Genomic DNA, 10370 nt, shown 5'->3' on the forward strand with positions numbered 1-10370 from the left:
GGCCACATTTCCAGCCGAGCGATTGGATGTCTATTTCGGACAGACTCTCCGATTCGGTTGTGCCGACACACATAGGCTGTTGGGTCTGAACTAAAGGGCCCATAGCAGGCCCCCTTCACCCTTGGCCCTGCGAATCAGGCCCGTGGGGGTACCCATGGGTCCCCCTTTCCCTGTGTATATACACTGTGGCAGGCACCATAGGGTGCCTGACACAGGGTGCAAGGTTTTCTCCAACCACCCCTTTTTTCAATGGGAGCCTGTGTTCTTGTGCGGAACACAGCCTCTCATTGTAGTCAATGGGGTCTGACCGAACGGTGTTTGGACACACTCTAATTGGTCTGTTGGACTCTCCGAACCTGAGTTGTTCGGAAAGCATTCCGAAACCGATTCGTTTGGACTGCTTTCCGGATAAAATCGTAATTGAGCACATAGTGTCCTTAAATTTAGAAGGCATAGTAGTATTCCATACAGCTTTGGTGTTATGGGACATAAAGCAGTCTTTAAATTGTTCAGGAACAATGCCTGTATGTTAGAACCGGCTGTCTCTAGTTGGCAGAGGTATGCACTTCTGACAAATAGGGACACACCTTTTCTCGTCAGGGCAAGGGGATCACACCCTTTGATAACCCCTGCTCACCCCCTTGGTAGCTTGGCAGAGCAGACAGGCTTATCTCAGAGGCTGTGTGTTAGGCATTTATGACCACATACAGTAATAAAGTGAATACACTACAAATGGACACGACACAGTAGTATTATAAAAATAAGTATTTTTATATAAGGGTTAGCACAAGACCAAATAACGACAAAAATGTACACAATCTTAATAAGTACTCTGGGAAGGGAAAAATAGTTCAAAGGTAGTTTCTTCTTTAGCACAAAGTCTTTCGTATCAAAGCAAATCTTCTTCTTGGAAACACAGTTCTTAGCAACAGGGTAACCCACACGGGAGCTACACGACGTCGAGGCAAAGTTAATCCAAAGGTTCGGCGTCAACCGTGAGGAGCGCTACGTCGAGCCCGGAGTTACACGGACCCCCAACAACACAGTACCTTGGAAAATGAAGCACACGATGATCAGCGGCGTCGAGCAATCCGGCGTCGCGTCTTCGGTGTCGATCAGGCCTCAGCAGGCGTCGTCGTCGATGATGCTGTTGTAAGGAGTGAGCAGCGCTCACGGTGTCGAGAGGGCACGAGGGCGATGCGATCAGCAGCGGTGCAGACACGAGGTCCCTTGGAGCTGGAGCCGAACTCACTACTCACTGGCGTTGCTGCTGGCGTCGATCGGGCCCGGCGGCCGGCGTCGAGGAAGCGGGACACTGGAGCCGTTACTCACTATGTCGAGCTGGATTCGGCGACGTCCGTCGGCGTCGAGGTTGCTGGCTCTTTCAGAGGTGCTGGATTCACAGGTTCCAGCAAATAGCACTTTAAGCAGATGAAGTCCTTTAGCCCTGTGACTCCAGCAGGAGACTGGCACTCTTCCAGTCCTTGGAAATTTTCTTAGCAAGCGTGAGAGTACACACACAGTTCCTCTCTCCTGGTTCCTTGGCAAAAATAAAGAAGCACTGCAGGTTTCCCCCCAGCAAACAGCACACTGGCAGAAGGGGTAGGCAAGTCCTTAGATCAGCAGGCCTCTTGTCCTTGGTTACAGGGTTCCTTGTCAGAAGTGATCTGATTTCTTGATGCAGGGGTCCTTCTCTTATACCCCTTTTCGGCTTTGATCCCTTTGTCCATGCAGGGGAATTTCCCAACATCCTGGGTCTGTTGTGGGTGGAGCCAGGCAGAAGCACCTGGCCTATTCATTGCGCAGGGCTGGGTCCTCAGACGCCCAGCAGGAGGTGGAGCCAGCATTGTCACTGGCAGGAGCAGAGCTATTGGCCTCTTGGCAGGAGGTGGGACTAGGATCGTCCATGGCAGGCACAGAGCCATCAGCCGCTTGGCAGGAGGTGGAGCCAGCATTGTATCAGGCAGGGCAGGCTATCAGCAACTACTCTCCCCCTACTCTCAACGCAAATGTCCCACTCATTCCACACTGACTCATCCAGACCTGTGGAGCCACCCAGCTCCTGTCACACATACGCAAGACCAGCAGAAACCAGATATGGTTGGACAAGAAAATAGACACTTTCTAAAAGTGCTATTTTCAAACCCAGAGTCCAAAAACCATCCACACAACCGGATGCGTAATTAAACCCCGAGCTCAGGGATACCAAACTCGACATTGCACCATGCTCCCCGAGCCAGCTAGGATCATAGCATTAATAATCCCGGCGGCCCATTCTAACTAATGGAGAGCAGGCTACCTCGCAATAGTGAAGAACGAAGATGGCTGTAATTCACTATTAGGACATGCCAACTTAGTCAGGCGTGTCCTACCTTATACTTACAATGCACCCTGCCCGTGGGCCTACCGTAGGGGTGACTAACATGAAGTCAAGGGAAGGTTTGAGGGGCTGGCAAGTAGGTATACTTGCGCAGCCTGCGTGACAGCACTAGGCTGCACGTGGGTCTCGCAATGACCGACCGTAGACATTCTTTTACGAGGCCGCTCCTGTGGGTGGCACAACACGTGCTGCAAGCCCACGAGTGGCATTTGTATTTACAAGCCCCGGCACTCCTGGTGCACTAGACTAGAGACTGACAGTAAACCAAATAAGCCAAACATGGATACAATAGATACATCAATTTAACATAGGGAGCACTTGCGCTGTGGAACTGATCAGCAGTGGCACAGCGCCCAAAGCATATACCAGCAAAACATCGAAAAACAGTGGAGGCAAACAGAAAAAATGGAGGAGAGACTCAAGCCAATGATGTCAGGTCTAACACTGTACCATATTGCCTTTGAGTAAGTAAAAAATTAGTTGCATTATCAATCTGAGAGGACTCTTGACTGTCGGTTGAATGTTTTGCCACCAAGTGCTTGGAGCCGAGGATTTGTTGACATCATAGCCTCGCAAAGCTTGAATTTTGACTGCCTACACTTGGGTAATCTTGATTAGATCTCTATTACTCCACCAGCCTTTGGCCTTTATAAGTACTGAGCCTTTAGACACTCTTTCAACCCAAATTGGTTGTAAACATTTCGATAAACCCTTCTTGACCTTAGCGCAATTTCTGATCTAAAGCCAATCTCCTGCTTTCATTGTTAATTCTTTGACATGGTGTGTTTTGTCAAAACGTTCTTTAACCTGACAACCATCAAAAAACTGCCAAAACTCTTAGAAAATAAGAATAACATGGTTAGTCAACAGTTTGTAAACAACGTGGACACTTTTTTCAAGACAAGGTTAAAAGAATCCACGACTCATATCTAGCCAGTACTAACACCACTCAGCCAGTGGACGATGATGTCTTAGTAACCCATTTTCCTTCGGGTTGTAAACCCACTGGAGATTCTCCTGTTGATTTTGCACTTAGATAATGCTATCACCCACAATACTATCATTACCTCTGATTTTGTTGCTACTAAAAATCCCTCAGCAAAGGATTCTTCCATCTTGCTTACCTTCGTCTCTTCTCTAACCACTGATAAAACCTTAGGACTGTTAAAGACTATTGAATCTGCTGCACCCAATGCCCCTTGTCCCCCGGAATGAGTGCAGTGAGTACCTGAACTTGCTGCCACATTTCTAACTGACATCTTTAATAAGATGTTCTGTATTGGCTCCTTTCCAACAAAATGGAAGAAATCATCCATTTTACCGTTGATTAAAAAGCTCAATCTGGAATCAACAGATTCAAACAACTACCTGCTGATTTCACAGCTCCAGTTCCCTGCAAAGATTGTTGAAAAAGCCATTAATCTAGAACTCACCTCTTATATTATTAAGAACAACCTCCTGGATGTGACCCAGTTTGGCTTTAGAAGCCACCACAGTACAGAACTAGCCCTTATTACGGCCTCTAAGGAAATCAGACAGATCTTTGACACAGGAGGTAATGCAGCTCTGATTTTACTAGACCTCTCAGCGGCCTTTGACACGGTCAACCATACTCTGCTTCTTGAGTGTCAAGCTTCTTTAGGTATCAGGTGCAAAGTATTCTCCCTCCTTAAATCTTTTCTGTCTGGACAACAGCAGACAGTGGCATTAGAGGGGTTTAGGACAACCCCTTTCTCTCTGCTGTGTGGTGTCCCACAGGGCTCTGCTTTAAGCCCCACTTTATTTAATCTTTACATGAGTTCACTGGTGGCCTTGGTTAAATATCTTGGCTTTGAGCTGGTGTCCTATGCAGACAACACACTAATTGTGGGGTTGGTAGCCAACTCATCTAAAACTGAGGTCCTACTGTTCGTAAGGAGGTTTTCTTTTTTGTCCCCGAGTGGGTGGCCTCAGAAGCTTGGCACCCTCCCTATTCCCGTCACTAATGTAAAAAACCTTGGAGTCCTTTTTGATAGTGAACTGTTTTTCGAGGACCAGATCTATCCCATTACCTCTGCCTCTTTTTTAACCATGAAATTGCTCATGAAGTGTTAAAAATGGGGGTCTCTGGTTGGCAGGTTGTACCCTGTCCAAGTAGGGACCCTTCCTTCTAGTCAGGGTAAGGGGGATTACACTTCATAAATAACCCCTGCTCACCCCCTTGGTAGCTTGGCATGAGCAGTCAGGCTTATCTCAGAGGCAATGTGTAAAACATTTGCACATAACACACAATAATACAATGAAAACACCACAAGAGGACACCACACCAATTTTAGAAAAATAGCTAAAATATGTCTATGTAAAACAAGACCAAAATGATAAAAATCCAGCATACAATTATCAAGACATGAATAGTGCAAAAATAAAATGTAAATGAAGCTCTTTGAGGTTGATTACTCTGTTTGGGGCTATCACAGCATCGATAACAAACAAATACAATGGTTCAGGCCGGAAGTGGCATCGTAGACCAGCTACGGTGTCGGGAAGACCTGCAAAACAGTACCTTTAGAAATGCAGGGTGTCGGGGACATCGCAATGAGCTCTGAGGAGCAGGCGTCAGCAGGTGTTGGTTCTGAACATCGGTGCAGGAGTTGTCGGGCCCTTAAATTCACATGCATGCAGGTCAAACTCTATGAGGTTGAAGTCAAGAGCATTGCTGTCAAGGCTGTGGTGTAAAGTGGAACGGTGCAGCGTGCAGTGCCCTCGGTTCGTGGTGCAGGCAGCGGCTCAGTGACGGTCATTCAGCAGCAATGGTGAGACCAGGGCTGCGGTGTGAACTGGGGAGGTACTCATCATGGTGCTGGCAGGTTACAGTGCAAGCAGCATCGTCCTTGTTGCTGCAGGGCTGTTATTGGTAGACCCAAGGCTGGGGTGCGAGATGGGGCAATGCAGTGTGTGGGGCCCACAGGTTGCGGTGCAAGCAGCACCATTGGTTGACAATCTGGAGTAGATGGTGCTGGTGTCGGTGGGCCAAGACTGTGGTGTGGGTCGGGAGGCATCGTGTAACTTGCGAGCAGTACCCCCAAGCCACAGTGCAGGTAGCGACATTGATGTCAACTTACAGCATCACTGTCGGTGAGACCAGGGTGGCAATGTGAAGTGAGGCTGTGCAGAGTGTGGTGCCTACAGGTCGCGGTACAAGCAGATGCCCCGGTGGCTGTGGCAGAAGGCAGCGGCGGTGAGACCACGATTGCGGTGCAAAGTGCGCAGTGCCTTCCATGGTGCCTTCAGGTCACAGAACCGGCAGCGGTGTCGTTGATGGCATCAGTATCTATTTTAAACAACAAGGGGACCCCAATTGGTATCAGCGAGGGACCTCGGGGAGCTTAATCATATAAACACAACAGTGGTCCCTGGCAGGGAGATGAATGAATGAAAATGAATATAGACTCAGTCAGTTCTATATTAATGAAGACATACCCAGCCGGGCAGAGGTCTTCAAAGTATATATTTCAATCAAAATATACAAAACAAAATAACACCTTCAGCAAATCACGTGCATGGGGCACAAGCCGGTACCCAACCACGACCATACACAGACAAAAACATACACAAAGGGCTTACAAGGCAAAAATCAACAGTCTCTGTAAAGTTCCAATTTTTGGACAGAGAATTACTTATGGGTACCATTACATAGTTTTCTATTCAGAGTTCCACAAGTATATGGTACACAGTAGGTCGACGACGTTTCGGACCCCCTTGCTAAATAATGGGGTCCATCATCAGGACAAAGCAACGGTTGCCTTTTTGGTTATTAGCCTCTTTAGCCAGGACAGCAGTATGCAGGCTCATATAAGAGCGCGCAAGCGGTTGATTAAATCAGGAACAGTTGAATAATTTAGTCCAGGATATTTCAGTATTTCAATTAGAATTTAAAATTCTAATTGTAAACTAGTTTGCACAAATGACTTGCGATAGTTCAGTGTGTTAAAGCATCTGCTGCAGAAATGTGTAAATACATGAATGATGGATGGATGCAGGGTGGGTGCATTAATGATTGTTCGGTGGATGGGTGGGTGGATGGGTGAATGGATGGATGCATGCATGATGGGTGGATGGATGCATGAATGATGGATGCAGGATGGATGGGTGGGTGGGTGGGTGGATGCATGAATGAATGATGTATGGATGCAGGATGGGTGGGTGGATGGATGGGTGGATGCATGCATGATGGGTGGATGCATGATGGATGGATGGTTGGATGGATGGATGGATGCATGAATGATGTATGAATGGATGCATGGATGCATGCAAGATGGGTGGATGCATGATGGATGGATGGATGGGTGGATGGGTGGGTGCATGAATGAATGATGTATGGATGCAGGATGGGTGGGTGGATGCATGCATGATGGGTGGATGCATGATGGATGGATGGTTGGATGGATGGATGGATGCATGAATGATGTATGGATGGATGCATGGATGCATGCATGATGGGTGGATGCATGATGGATGGATGGGTGCATGAATGAATGATGTATGGATGCGGGATGGTTGGGTGGATGGATGGGTGGATGCATGCATGATGGGTGGATGCATGATGGATGGATGGGTGGATGGATGGATGGATGCATGAATGATGTATGGATGGATGCATGGATGCATGCATGATGGGTGGATGCATGATGGATGGATGGATGGGTGGATAGATGGATGGGTGTGTGCATGAATGAATGATGTATGGATGCAGGATAGGTGGGTGGATGGATGGGTGGATGCATGAATGATGTATGGATGGATACATGCATGATGGGTGGATGCATGATGGATGGATGGGTGGATGGATGGATGGGTGCATGAATGAATGATGTATGGATGCAGGATGGTTGGGTGGATGGATGGATGGGTGGATGCATGAATTATGTATGGATGGATGCATGCATGATGGGTGGATGCATGATGGATGGATGGGTGGATGAATGAATGATGTATGGATGCAGGGTGGGTGGGTGGATAGATGGGTGGATGCATGAATGATGTATGGATGTATGGATGGATGGATGGATGCATGGATGCATGCATGATGGGTGGATGCATGATGGGTGGATGGGTGGGTGCAAGAATGATGGATGGATGGGTGGGTGAATGGATGGATGCATGAATGATGTATGGATGGATGATTGCATGATGGGTGGATGCATGATGGATGGATGGGTGGATGGATGGAAGGGTGGGTGCATGAATGAATGATGTATGGATGCAGGATGGGTGGGTGGATGGATGGGTGGATGCATGAATGATGTATGGATGGATGCATGCATGATGGATTAATGCATGATGGATAGATGGGTGGGTGGATGGATGGATGGGTGGGTGCATGAACGATGTATGGATGCAGGATGGTTGGGTGAATGGATGTGTGGATGCATGAATGATGTATGGATGCATGCATGATGGGCGGATGCATGATGGATGGATGGGTGGATGCATGAATGAATGATGTATGCAGGGTGGGTGGGTGGATGGATGGGTGGATGCATGAATAATGTATGGATGGATGCAAGGTGGTTCGGGCTCGCTCGCTGCGCTCGATCGCTGCGGTCTAATATACAAATTAGTTTACGGCCCACCACTTTCAAATGTCACCAGCCGCCCCTGCTTGCCAGGTTGAGATAGCAGTCGAAGACTGCATGCGCAGACACTGCAGTGGCAGGTCTGAGACACATTTGAAAGGCTACTGGTGTGGGTGGAACAATCAGTGCTGCAAGCCCACTAGTAGCATTTGATTTACAGGCCCTAGGCAACATGGTGCACTTTACTAGGGACTTACCAGTTAATCAAATATGCCAATCATGGATAATATATCATAATCACAATTTACCCAGGGAGCACATGTACTTTGACACTGATCAGCAGTGACAAAGTGCCCAAAGCATCCAAGCCAGCAAAAATTAAATCCAGTGCACAGTCAAAAATGCAGGAGGAAGAGGCAAATTGTCAGGGGAAACCATGCCAAGGATGCCAGGTCTAACAGGTAGATTAAGTAATTCATGCAGAATCACAGGATGTAGATGAGAAGACTCCCAGACTCAAACCTGATTTCCTTGCTCCAATGTCAGCAGCTCTTGCCGTAAAGCCACATCCTCAAACGAGAGAGAACACACATGGACTACTTATCACAAACATGCACAGGTGCCACTAACACAGCAAAATGCAATTCCTACATTATTGTGTGAAGCTCACATACATAGCATTTACACAAAACACACATGCACAGACGTCACAAACACACACTCACTGCTTATCACACACATATCCCCACATTTCCAGAAGCACACATGTGTCACATACATACCCCACCCCCACAAAAACATAGATACATGCACACACACACAAAGAAACGTGCACTAATATTTATTCTGGAGAAGCCATTGAAGAGAATTCCAGACCCGCTGAAGGTCAATTTGTTGGAGGCGTGGGACTTTGAGTATTATTTAAAAAATCATTGAAGCTTGAGCTACACTACGCAACTTGCTAATTAGCAGTCTACATTTGTTGTCAGAGTACCCCCCAAACACCCCTGTATGTTTTTGTTTTGTATGCTGCACAGCAGCATGAGCTGCTGTGCAAGGCTTAAAGGGAAAAAGCGATATGACAGGGTCAATGCTGGCTGCATCATAGCGTTCTTTTTTTCTTCAAGCCAAGTTGCACAGCAGCTCAAAAACATTGACAAGGCCAATATATTTTGCATAGACTAAACCTATTGGCTTTGCCAAAGCATGTTCAATATATACCCACTTCAACAGGATAAAATCCACCTTAAAAGTCGGGTGGGGAAGCTCAAGCGCTGCAGTGCAATCGTTGAGTGGGGAAAAAGCCTTTAATCTCCCTTAGAATCTCATGTTGAGAAGAAAAGATGCAGGGATTGTTAAATGTTATGGTAACTTGTTGTTTAGTTCTCACCCATTACCAAGCAAACATTTGCCAAGAGAAAATGGAGGGCGTTTTCTCAGTCATCTTTCTATTTCTGTAGTCTGCCCAGGCACATGTAATATGAAGTAATAACAAATACATCTGCGATCACACTTCTCCAAATAAAGTAATTCATGATCGCAGAGCAGCCTGCTCACGTGATCGTCTTGATGCGCCTTTCTTTGTTTCCAAAATGCAGCGATCATGGAGCGGACCGCTCACATGGCCATGCTGATGGCCCGTTCCCACTGCCAGAAAGGAGCGATGTGAAACTGCCCCCAGTGCTCTCCTAAGTTTGGCACGCTCCTCGCAACGGCCCCGTTCTGATGTGCAGCACTCCCCCTTGCAGTCAGAACAATACAGCTTTCGTTAGAAAAAGGACCATATAATCAATACTCACCAAAAACTAAGATATTTTCAAATGTGCACTCATTACTAGCCATGTCTATCAATGAAATAAGGTGATAACTTGCGAATTATAATAAATAGTCATAATTGAGACCAATACATTAAATGGAAAGGTTTGATTCCTAACAAAAAATACAATACAGTTTTTACAGTACAATACGGTAAAGGCATTGCTGTAGTTTAACTACAAAGCATGCATATACTTATCTGTAAGGAGCAGCTAATAAAAGAGGAAGATGAATGTGTGCTCTGCACATATATACTGTTTGAACATTCAAAAATGGATTTAGTGCTTTATGATGTATTTGTTATGTTCTTTAAAGGGCTGCATGTTCGAGCAGCAATAAAATGGTATTGCATAATGGTAGCCTCCCGTCTTGTAATGAAATCAGAAATGTCATGTTATATTTAGCTTCCAAAAACCAAACTATCGCTTCTGGAGAGGTACACTGGGACTCAGGAGTGAATTAAATGTAGCATATGTATGCCACCGAGAAGGAAGGAAGAACTATAAACAAAATCTGACTGTTGTTTGTTGAAAGGAACATAGGGCCAGATGTAGGAGCCCTAATACCGGTCGGTAACAGCCGAATTTGGCCGTTACCGACCGGTATTAGGGTTTTCAGAT

The sequence above is a fragment of the Lissotriton vulgaris genome, chromosome 5 (assembly GCF_964263255.1).
Source record: "Lissotriton vulgaris chromosome 5, aLisVul1.2, whole genome shotgun sequence".
In the NCBI taxonomy this organism is placed as follows: Eukaryota; Metazoa; Chordata; class Amphibia; order Caudata; family Salamandridae; genus Lissotriton; species Lissotriton vulgaris.